Raw genomic sequence first — 12,951 nt, 5'->3', positions numbered from 1 at the left:
AAAAAAAGGTATCAGAGCAAGTTCGGTTGTTTTTACAAATATAACGACTAGATGTTTATTTCTCTATAGAAGTCTATGGGATTTTGGCTTCTTGGAGTCAGCAGGTACTTCCTGTTTAGAGCATCTCATTTACAGTCAATAGAACCAACTGAATATGAATCCAACTCTACTCATGATGCTAACAGCAGTCAAAGAGCCGCATCAAAACTTACTGCAGCTCATCTTTGACTTCAGGTCTAAAAGGGGGAGGTTTTCCTTTACTAGGAGACGAGACAAACATAAAATACAAATTCTGTTCAGCAACACGACCTTGAGAGCATCTACACTGAACCACTTCATTTTTCTGCTTCAAGGACAAAAATATTTATCCTGATGGAGAGAAGAGTAAAAGTGGAAAAATAAATCACTGATGCGTTCTGCCTCTAATCTAATTGTCTCCTCCACTCCCACCTGTCCTACCACTGTTGTTCCTCCTACAGTCTCATCGCCCCCCCCCCCCCAAATCCACCTGTCCATGGCTCATTGAGCAGTTGGTTCCAACTGTGTATTCTTCCCCATTGTTTGTAAAACATTATAAACAAAGAACATTGGATCATCCACATCTTAACTGGGGTTATTTTTGTGTTTATGTTTCTTGGAGGGCTTGCAAATCTAAAATGCCAAACTACATTTTTGAGGGCGTTCAGCGAAAAATAAGGTACAAGCTGTTACAAGATACAAGTTGCAAATAAGAGCTGATGGTGAAATTCTAATTTGGAGCAAAAAATACTTTGCTCTCATTAAGGTAATAATGAAGTATAGATGATTTGCACATAGTGTTCTTCCAAAAGCCCAATCATCCCTAATAAAAACACCTTATGGCCTTTTTTCAGGGACTGGAATAGATTTATGAGGTCACCATGAGACACTTTGGAGAAAATACCACAGTTCAGCTGTTCCCTCTACATCTTTACATCTATGTTTGGAGCAACTCAGATTCAGTCTGTCTGCCTCCTCAGTATTTTTCCATCACAAGGTCAGTTCATCTTTGAGCAAGCACAGGAAGATCAACTAAGACAAGGTCATACCAAATAATGCAGGTAATGTTATTACACAATTACCTTAGTTGGATTGACTTATTAAAAGAAATCCACTGCTAATTTTTCTGTATTTTCTTCAATGCTTTAAAAAAGATTTTTCAAAAGCAACAATATTAAAGCAACATGTAGTTATCAATAAATGTTCCTTGTTATGCAGTATAAGGTTGGATGGTGTATTGTGTCAAAGTTTCAAGTTGTAACATGAACTCAAAGCAAGATTCTAAGACTAATGAAGCCCTTGTGGGAAGAGACATATTAGCAAACTTCAATTCCCATCATTCTTTGTACTTACAGGAAAACCTGAACAGCAACTGAACAAAGCAAAGGTTGAAAGAAACATCAAGACAATATCAGACATCATTAAAAACTAAGGACAGATATTATGGGATGCTTATTTGAACATGAAGACTTGACTCCAGTTTCCATATTTTGATTTCCAAATCAAAATTTTGATCATCTATACCTAATATTTAGCGACTATTGTTCAAAATGACAACCAGTGAAAACTCTAGCCACTTCTTCTGGTGTTATTGGAGCAGAGGCCGCCTCAGGCTCCTCCCACATTCTCACCAAACTCACAGTGGTCAGGTTCAAGGCTGCAGTGCCTCACAGCATCAGGAGGAGCAGCAAAGGCTCCCCACTTTGCATCCAGTAACATTAGTCTGTGGCACATGTGAGACACGAAATACTAATGGCTCACCCATCATAATCCCAATTTTCACATAAATGTAAAGATGATGATTTAATGTGATATGACAAAAACTAAACCACACAGACTTGTCCAGTTTGTCAGCCAGAGAACCCAAATGCAGTAAAACAAGTAATCAGCAGCTAACAATAAAACTCATATTCTTGATTGAGAAGAATAATTTGTAGCTAAAGATACGTAACAACAAATAACCACAAACTGACAAAGAAAATTATTTTGCTTGTGTATTTTTACACCTGTTTTTCTCTCCAAAAATGTCAACCATCTCCTTCTCAACTCCAATAAAATGCATATATATGTCAACAATTATGAAAAATTAAGCAATCCAGGAATGAACAACTTTTATCTACTATAAGAAAAACCAAGAGCTTGTTTATTCATAAAGAGTTAGCAACCCTAGCAAGGATCATCTGAGATTTTATTTCAGAAACTAATATTTAAGCTTTTATTGTGGATTATCTCAAGAGAAGAATCCCAGACTGTCTGCTGAAGAAGTCTTTCTTTTTCAAGAGGTTGAAATGATCTGAAAATCCTATAAATCTGGTTGCCAAACCTTTGTCTCCACCAGGTAAGATAGGGAGCATTCATAGCTTCCATAAATAAACAAAGTATTGATCTGGAGACTGATGAATCCATAGAAAATGTGTGAGAACGAAGCAGAGACAGACTGGGGTCGATGGGCTGAGTTAGTAAGCTACACGGATCTCTAAACTTGTTTATCACTGCAGTTTGGACAAAAAATTGTGTAATAAATATCAGAAATACACTCCAGAAGCCTGTCCAAGATTTAAGGCTGTGGGAAAGTCTGAACATTCTCATATTGGGTTTGCAGTGGACATTTTCTGAATGTATACAAACTGAAATAATAAATTTATATTAAATGTCATAATTTGTTCTATTTTAAACTCTGAATAAATGGCTGAACAAGATGAATACAGATTCTTTAGTTTTATAAATCTATACTTTCCCTTCTAGACTGCTCCTTTCCATATCAGCTTGCCTTCATCCATTTCCTCTAAGATGTGTTTGGATTTTTTGTGTAAGTGATCAAAGTAAGCAGCCTATCACAGGCAGACAGCTTTCCACTTCAATGACCACCACGTCAGGGATTAAGACAGGAGCTCTCATCTGTGCTGCAGGCTCGGCTCTGGCCTGGAGTTCTGCCTGGAGGCAGGCGGCAGCTTTGGGCTGAGCTCGCACCGATTCCCTCAGACGCTCTGCTCCCTCTCTGGCTTCAGCAGAGGAGAGAATGCAGCTTTACTGAGGTATGCAAATTCTACCCGCCACTTCTACCCGAGGGACGGGAGCTTCCCCTGCTTTATTGTGAAGGAGTTCTCCCCCTCCCCTCAGCCACTTTGAACTCTTTCTGTTGCTGCACACATCACCCACAAACATACTAATAACGTTTAAAAGTTAGTGCGTTTACACATACATGCACATATGCTGTCGCACACAGTCTGTAGTTGAAGTGAAGGGGTGCAACAGCAGCTGGAGATGCATCCCTTCACCACAAGGGGGCTTTGACAGCTCAGCTCTGCCACAGAGAGGATGAAAACACTTGCTGCAGGAGCAGCTTTGAGGAGGCATGAATATTCAGGCTGAATCTGGAAACGGGTTAATGGTGGAAACGGTTAGGTTAGGCCGCCTTACAGCAAACTGTTTGGCAGCTTTGCTGATCACTTGTGCTCCAGTGGTGCTGCAGGTTAATTTCAGTTCTGGTTTTGTTTACAGTGTAGGTGTTTGACAGTTGCAGAGCAAAAGGATTTTGATCGACACTGAACTCATAATGAGTAAAATGGTAAATGGCGTATACTTGTATAGCACTTTCTACCTGCCTTCAAGGGCCCAAAGTGCTTCACAGTCACAGTAAGTGTCTTGCCCGAGGACACATCAACACATGGCCAGTCAAGGCAGGAATCGAACCCACAATCTTCCGATGAGGAATCAACCGCCCTACCACTGCACCACAGCCGCCCAAAGTAGACATGACTGACTACGCAGAGCAGAAACCAACTATTTCAACACAAACATCTAAAATATTAATTCATAAAAAACATATTTTATACTGTAGTATAAAAGATCCAAAGTGGAAGCTAAATGTCCTTTATTTAGTTTGAACATCGATCTGTTAAGTTTTTAATACACACCCACATATACATGCAACTTTATTTTCTTAAAAGCAATTTAGATCATTTAGATAATGAAAGTATGATAGGAAATAAATATTTAAATCTAAACAACCTGCTGATGTTTAAATGTTTCTTTTTTTGAGCCGCAGAGCATTTAAATATGATAAATATAGTTATTTTGGTTTTTATTGTGATATGAATCGTTATCACCTAATAAGAAAAAAATTATAACGAGGTATAAAAATTCCATATCACCAAGCCCTAATTTAAAGTATGGATAAAACCCATAAAATATTTTACAGTTATATTGTGTTTTTTTTTTATTACTGGCAAAAACCTTTACAACATGACAATTTATATGTAACATGAACATATTGAAATGGAATTTGCATTATTTTATGTCATAATTACTGAAATTTGTCAATTTGATAAATAAGTTAGTTTATTTTTTCATTTTTAAATGGTAATTTTAACTAAAATATGCTGTTACACATTGCACTGTTTTATAAATAATAATAAACAATAATAATATTATAATAAACATAGGTTTATTGTTTTCCTGTTTACATTTTTTAAGTCATGATTTGCATTTTTTTCTGTAAATTCTATAGTATATTTTTTACAGTGCATGTAAAAGCTTTAAATTATAGCAGTCCCTTCATGCAGCACCAAACCTTTAAGGTTTGCCTTCAGATTACAAGAACACTTAGTTTAAAGGTGAATAATCTAAGTTTACCTTTAATAATTATGAAAAAGCACACAGACAGAAGAGCTTCGCCTTTATTAGGTCAACTAATTCAGAGTCACAACTGTGGCTTCTCTCAGTTTCAGTTTAAATCAGAGAGCAGCGCACCATTTCCCCTTCACCTTGACTAAAAATAAGCTTCACGCTGAGCGTTCATGATCTGCAGATCACACCTGTGCAGCAGCAGACACGTCAGCAGACACGCGCAACGCTTTTTGTAATCCGGTGTTTGATTAAAGAAACTTTCAGGGTGTAAATCGATCGCCCGCTGACTTTACCTCAACACTATTCCCTAAAAGTACCACGTATCCTAATGCATTCATGGGCTTTCATTCCAAATGCTTGATCTGTGCAGGTGCCTTTATCAGGTCGAGTCATTCAGTTAGAATGGAAACTGCTGATTTCCTCTCACGTGTGCCTAATTCATGCATGTTAATCCAAGCAGGCAGGTTTGTGTTGTTATGCAAAATCTGGAGCAAAGTCGCACCTTCCTACCTTCACATTAGCAAGTACCCCCCCCCCACACACAAACACACACACACTACAGGAAGGAATTACTGCTGACTTGCTAAAGAGATCCTGTAGTGCTTTGTCATTCTACAGGCCCATTTGTGCTGGGAAAACACACTACACAAATGCAGAAACACCATGGAGAAAGTCACACAAACACTCACTAATGGATCAGTTAAAAGCTTATTTTTTGTCAGCATCAGTCTTGATATATTTTAACTATCAGCAGGTGTCTTATCCGTGAGAAATCAGTTTAACACTGTAATAACATGTTGTATCTGTGCCCCTTTGTTTGATGATGAGTGTTCGGTGGAGTCAGCCTATGGAAAATCATATTAGCCGCAAATACAATTTGTATTACCTCAGAGGCAGGATACTTAGATGACTCCTCTGCACTGTCAAGCAGTTGTATCTGAAGAACCCGAGGCTGCGAGTGGTTTATTCAAAAAGGAGCACAAGAGCACTCTGAAAGCTCTTCCTTTAGTAGCATGAAGGTAAAGGGAATAATGCAGCAGCTGATAACATTAAAAAAGTTCTGCATATGGGCTGTTCGGCACGAGCCAAAGCTCTTTAAAGATAACGGAAAGCTGGCAGGCAAAAGAGATGGAATTCCACCAGCCGCAGTTCCTTAAGAGTAATGTATGAGAGGAGTGTGATGGAATTCTCCCTTTGATAGACTTCAGTAAATTGTTTATTTCAATATGTTATATGGAGACATTGGGTGATAAAAGCAAACTCAGCATTAATAGTTGGTCTACATCAGGGGTGTCAAACGCAATTGCACAGGGGTTAAAATCTCAAACGCACCTAACAGGACAGAACAGGATAAACATTTATTGAAGACTCTAAAGGTAAATCTTTAAAGCTTTAAAACCGTAACTTTTCCAACAGAATTATGAACGAGATATATAGCGTTACCTGTGATAATGCTAGTGTGAATGCTGTAAGCTGAAAATGCTGAAGCTGATAGCTAAAAACGTTGGAGCTAATAGCCAGATAAAATATAAGCTAAATGCCAAATTAACCTAAAAAAAACTATATATAATAAAACTTACGTTATCAAAAACAGCTAGCATGTAGCTGGAAAGAATAGCAAAACTTCAAAATATCCTAAAAAACGTAAAAAAAAGCCTAAACTAGCCAAAGCAGCTAGCATGTAGCTGAAATATTAGCTAAACTCTAAAACAGCCTAAAAAATCTTAGTAAATGCCAAAATAGTCCAAAAAGATAGGATAATGCCAGTATTTAAAACTTTAAACACATGTGGTCTACATTGTGATCAAGCAACCAGGTATCTGGATCCCCCCTGGAAAGATCCGTTTAAGGGTTCTCCATACATAGACAGCAGAACCAGGTTTCACACCAGATCTGCATCTCGGAGAAACATCTCAAGCTTTCATCCACCCCTTCCTCTCTTCTGAGAGTTCAATGTGTCTGCAACCTCCTTTATACAAGACAGCTGATGAAGAATCTGATTACAGCGTTTACATACTAGTGTAAGCCAACTGGAATCTGTTTACTAAAATGCATGCAAACACACACACAAGTGTATAATGGAACAACATTTGTGTGGTAATCATTTAGTCGATGAGTGACATTGTCAGCTTTTCATAAAATAAGAAAACTGATTTTAAGACCCAATCCAAATGTTTCCCTTCCCCTTCATTTAGTTATCCAAACGAAGAGTTATGAAAAAATTGTGAATTAATTGTGAATATGCTCAAAGAGCTACAGTAGTTCAAAGAGAATCCTGTTTCCTGTCAGTGACATCTCGGGTAGTAAAGAAATTAAGCTGGCTAAAGGTATGTGTTCATTTTCTCCAGGTGAAAGACCAAAGAGTGTTTAATAAAATGTCATTTTCAAAGGCTGATCCTAAAATGCACCAATGGCCTTGCTCTTGGAGTAGTGTCAAACATAATCATAAATGCACCTGGACAGGTGTCACCAGCACAGAAGACAGTAAATAAATCAAGTATTTAAAACTCTGAAAATGCAAACGTAATTAACCCAGGCTTGTGAACTCTAGTGAACTGATACCCCTTCATACACAGAGGATATTCAATTATTACCACTGTGGTTTGATAAAGTTCCACTCTAATCATCCCTTGATTCTAAAAAGTTGTGTCGTTTTCTAGGACATAGTTTCTGCAGAGCTGCAGTAGTCCATTAGACATTCTCCTCTGAGTTATGGACTGTGGGAGCAGAAAGACCCCACCCCTATTCCCCTTTCAGTTGCTGAGAGCTCTCTGTTAACAAGTTCTTCTGTTAGCTTACAGCCCCTCACACTAACATTACCAGTGCAACGTATATGGCAGGAATATCCTAGCTATCCAGCCGTACAGTTATGATCCACATTCCAGCTCAGACAAGGAAAAAAAAACGTTCATGGATCTATTTGTCTATAAGTGGATGCATCAGAATGGAGCGGAGCAGGGAGCTTTTGGCCCCCCTAGTTTATTTTCTACTTAACAAATTACCTCTTTTTCCAACAGCATTTTTTGAGTCTGCTCATGATTCGCTACAATTTGAATAAAGAAGTACTCAGAAATGCGATTTTGATCATCTTGTACATTAACCTTGTTTAAATCCACAGCAAATTTATGTTTGTCTAATTACTAAAATGTTGATTATTCAAGTGATTATCTAAGCTTTATCTACAAAAGTGTTGATAAATGTCAATCATTTCCTTTAAAGAAATCTGACAAAAAGATATACATTTTCTTCATCAATTGGATTAATTCCTGCTTAGATTCATTTTTATCCAATTTAGTTTTTTATTATTTACATATGATAATGTGTAAAAACAAGGGGAAAAATCATGGTCAATTTAGAAAAATCAAACACCTACGCCTACATACATAGGAACTTTAAAAGGAATTTAATAATAGCCCAATGAAAATAAAACAGGAATTTTTAGATGGTCCAACTTCTGTACTCCACACCCTATCTGATTATTCCAGTTCATTGTTTACTACTACTTGTCTGATTTTGAGGTCATGTCAACAAGCTGTGTCACTTCCTCCAACGTTAAGTTGTTTAGGTGAGATTTCTGCAGCAAAATGTAGAAGAAAACCCCCTCAGGGGGATTTTAAACGCAGCACCATCTCGCTCAGCTTCTAGATGAATGGAAAGCAGCGCATGTGTGGAAGGGGACTGTCAACTAGCAGCTGTCGCTGAAAAGAGTAACGGAGAGCAGTCTGCAGGGGCTGTCACTTCAAATCCTCCCTCCTATTCCGTGCACATTGAAGTCCTTACAAAATAAAATTACAAACAAAAACTGGGACAGAATAGAATTGTAGGCACAGCATCTCGAAGTGTTGGGAAATGTTCCTAGGTGGTTTTGAATATGAGCAGTCCAAGTTTGGGAGTAGGCCACTGTGTTTATCCTGTCAAGGTATGCTAACACCAGACTACATTCCTGTAGTCCCTAAATTGCAGTGTAAGATTACAGCACAGCTGAAAGTGCGTTGGTACACATACAAACAAGGAGAACTTTGAAGGTGCTGGATGACGAATCCGTGACCGCGGCGGCAGCTACAGGCTGAGAGGCCGACAGCAGATGATTAGCAAGCAGCACTGATAGAAACAACTTCATTCCTGTCATACACTCTGGTTCAGTTCAACGCACTTTGATGCTTGGAAGATGTCTCATTCAGGTAAAAAGGGGGAAAACTCGACTGTGATAAGAATTCTTGTTGTGCTTTTACTTCAGTTTGTAGATGTTTGCAGCCTGTTGGAAACTGCTGCATCTAACATGAAAAACAAGGTAAGACTTTGACAAACATTATCTAAAATAGTCTAGTAACAATTACCGTATTTTATATAGGGCGTACCAGATTATAAGCCACACTCTCAAAGATTGGGCTATTTTCAAACGTATGTCATATATAAGGCACACAGAACTATAAAAACACATTAGGCAAAACAAGAGTCAAACATGAGTCCACCTGTCAGTCAGACTTTAACTGCATTCACTGTAGTTCCAGAACTTGTTTGTAACCATTGACAGTAGAAATCACTGGGCGTAGCAACCCATTTGGTATTCCAAATAGGAAGTACCGGCTAGTTCCAAGAATGTCAAAATCCCATAGACTTCCATTGAGAAATAGACAGTTATGACTCAGTCACTTCATTTGTCAGAAAAATCCTTCTTGCTCTGATAGTTTCTTCTTAACATCTTCTTTCTAATCCTAATTTTTAAAAGATATATATTTTATTGCAAGTTTTTCAAGTTAAAAACAGACCAATCAGATGCCTCAGTAAAAGAATGTGGTGCGCGCTGCCCCCGCCTCAAACGTTTGATTGACAGCTTCTCCAGAGCCGCTTTCAGTGAAAGGGGTGTGGCCCTCACTCATGATTGGCGATGGTAGTTCTTCTAAAAACATAACTCAGACCGACTCAGACTAATCACTCTTATAGGTTACAAAATGGCGGCAGACAAACAGGAAGTCACTCCAACGGCCTTTGGCCTCATTTTAGGTAACGCTTTTTTTTGTTTTTTTTTTCTATGGGTGACGTCAACACCTTCATATGTCTAGTAAATATTACATGTCAATGTTTGTAACACGTTACACATTAGCCACATTGGCGTATTCGCAATACCTGTAACTCCCAACCTTGTTTGCAACACAAAAACAGTCTGATACCGCTAAGGCAAACATCACAGCAACTTAGCTAACTCTCAACCGAGTAAGTAACACGTTAACAAATAAAATAAAAAATACAGTCAGACACCACTACATATTAGCCACGTTAGCATATTTAAAATGACACCCAACCACACATTTTGACAAACTGCTGTGTACCTCCCAAAATCCCTTTGACATTCATAAACACAACCAGAATTAATCCATATATAAGTTGCTTCACTGTTATCTTTTGGAAAAAATTTAGAGCTTTTAAGTGTGTCTTATGCTGGATGGCTCAGTGGGCTAAGTGTAGGGCTGGCACACAGGAAACCTGGGTTTGATTCCCAGGGTTGTCCACTGATCTTCACCCAGATTGGGTCCTTAGGCAAGACCTTTGACGCTGCTGCCTAAATGAGTCCCTGTGCCCCTCAAGTACAGGGTTGTGTCAGGAAGGGCATCCGGCGCAAAAACTCTGCCTGATGCTAAACAGTGGGTGCTGTTACGCTGTGGCGACCCCAAAAGGGATAAGCCGAAAAGTGAAGAAGAAAAGGTCTTATACTGTAAAAAATATGTGAGAAATTGTGACACCTGGAGAAGACCCCCACTTGTATTATAATGTAGCTCATTAAGGATGAGAGAATCACTTTAAGAGATTACTGCTGAACAAGGTGGAGATAGATGTTGAAAGAACCAGCCCAAGGACAAAGTGAAGGGTGATCTGTTGCTCACACCCATCAAGTCCGTTCTTCACAAAGCTCCCCCCAAAAAAGTCTCCCTGTTACTAAAGAGAGGTCAATGATTAGCCTAATTACAACGTGTGGAAGCAATTAAGTCACCAACTCAGCCTCGAACAACAACAATGACGGACAATCTGCTCCATCTGATAACGATCACACATGTTTTTCTTGTCAGTTATGGTTCACTGAAGCATAGATGCAAAGTTGAGGCTTCAGCCAAAACACACAAGCAGAACCAGGAGCCTCAGAAGCATGCGAAGAAGTACCATCCACAAGAGCAACAACAATAAATTAAAAAAAGCTGTAAAAAAAATCCCTCACAAGGTGTCTGGTTCTCTCAGCAACATGTGATAGACACAACTGTATTGAATTTGTATGTTTGTTTTTTTTTATTAAAAATCTGAGGGTTTTTTTCAGATTTCTATCCATAATAATCTAAGCATCTTTGTCAAAAGGATTACCAGCCATGCTAATATCAGTGCATCAACAGCAAAGTGGTTTTCTCAAACATTAAACAAAAAAAGGATAAAGTAAAATCAATCACTCCCCATTCAGTGCTAATAACCCTAAGAAATGCTATTCATCAATCTACTAAGAGCTCATTCTAGACAACACTGTTAAAAACTGAACAAACTGATTACTGTGCAGAAAACAAACACGCTTACTGGGATTTTTTTTTCTTTTTTTGCCTCCATTTATGGCCCCTTCTAAACAAAAGGTTATTCTCAAAGTGAAAATCCACCAACAGATAAGGAAAGTAAAAGTCACCTTTGAGGAGGATTCCAGTGTAAAGCCAGTTTGCCCATAAACCATGTGATTTAATGCAAATAAAACTGCATTACAGCTAATAACTATATCCATATGTCTTAAGGTTAACTGTTTTACAGCTTATTTACAAAACCAAAAATTAATTCATTATGAAAAGAGAGAAACTTTAATGAGGATGTGGTTCATTAGCTGCAGAAGCAACGGAGGGTTAAACAGTAAAGGAATTTATCAACTACTTTATTTCATCATAAAATCAACTTTGGCTGTGTCCGAATTCAGCATTTCAGACACAATATTCACTACTTATTTGAAACTGCAAATATGATGTCACCAATCTCACCAAGTAAAACTCTAATCAATTTGAGCGTTTTGATAAAACTATTTTTGAATCCATTATGTTCTGATGAGGAAAACTTGGATGGTTTATTAAAAAACATAATGAACCATTTTTGTTTCCACAATAATGGTTCAAATGCAATGCATTGAGGTCAATACTCACCAATTTAGTGAGCACTGGCACTCTGGTTTTTTGCAGAAACTTCTGGGAGATTTCTAGGGCACTTGATTTTGGACAGTACTACAAAATAGTAAAACGCACTCTATAGTACACTACATTAGTGTTCAACCATCCGTCTCTACCTCCAACCACAAGAGGGAGCTCTCGACAGAGTACTGACGGTCCCTGCTCCCTTCCTCTACTACATCTCCCATGATCCATTGCTCTCTGGTGCAAGACTCAGCTGTCTCTCATCATCTCATCAACCCCTCTGTATATATTTCACTCTTCAACCTCTGCTCAGTGCAAAGTCTTGTTTAGTTTGCTAACAGTCTGAGCGTGCCTTCTGAGTCTGATTCTCCGTGTTTTGGCTCTTGCCTGTTTATTTGACATCCTGCCTGTTTATTCGACATCCTGCCTGTTTATTCACCATCCTGCCTTGCTCTTTGTGTTTGACCCTTGCCTGGACTCTGACTACATTCGTGTCTTGCCCTTGCTTATTAAACCGTTTGCACATGGATCCAAACGTCTCAGCTTCTTCATCACACACTATGTACTGAGTAGTGAATGAATTTGGGCACCACAACCTCTGTCATATTTTTGCTCTAAATTAAATATAAATATGTTAAAATAACATATATTTAAACTTAGAACAGTTGTAAGGAAGTGGAATCAATCTTACAAAATGCATAACACCTCATCACATCTATTGATTTTGCTTTAAAGTAATTTTCTTTAAAGAAATTATTTAAATTGTCTAAGCTTTTTAAGTTATAAGAAATATATGTCTCACCTGGGTTTATATTATACCGAAAGTTATTTGACAGTTTTTTTATGGTTTGGGGAGGATTATGATAAATAAGTTACCATTAAACGTTGAAGTGCAAATTAAATAGAGCTGTTAAAGAAAATCATCAGTGAAATTCAGCCCAGCTTCCAACAGACTAAAGCAAAGAAATAAATATTTTATTTCTTAAGTAGCTCAAATAAAGATGAAAATAAAGGCATGGTCATTTACAGCGTTGTTGAGCCTTGTTTAACAGCATTTATCTCCTGATATGAATACAGAATATAATTGTGTACAGTCATTTAAGCCACTGAAAGGATGACAAGATAAAAAAGGAAGATTTGTGTCAGCAAGTGCTTGTCT

General features: G+C 38.0%; 1 protein-coding gene across 3 annotated transcripts in view; it reads right to left on the bottom strand.

Moving 5' to 3' along the window:
* The window catches only part of LOC112138780 (zinc finger E-box-binding homeobox 1), a 77,706-nt gene that overhangs the window by 62,739 nt on the left and 2,016 nt on the right, over positions 1 to 12,951 (bottom strand). The window lies entirely within an intron of this gene.

Source organism: Oryzias melastigma, linkage group LG17 (genome assembly GCF_002922805.2).
Source record: "Oryzias melastigma strain HK-1 linkage group LG17, ASM292280v2, whole genome shotgun sequence".
NCBI lineage: Eukaryota > Metazoa > Chordata > Actinopteri > Beloniformes > Adrianichthyidae > Oryzias > Oryzias melastigma.
The sequence above is the reverse complement of the archived record's forward strand: the minus strand, read 5'-3'. Positions and strand labels throughout refer to the sequence as shown.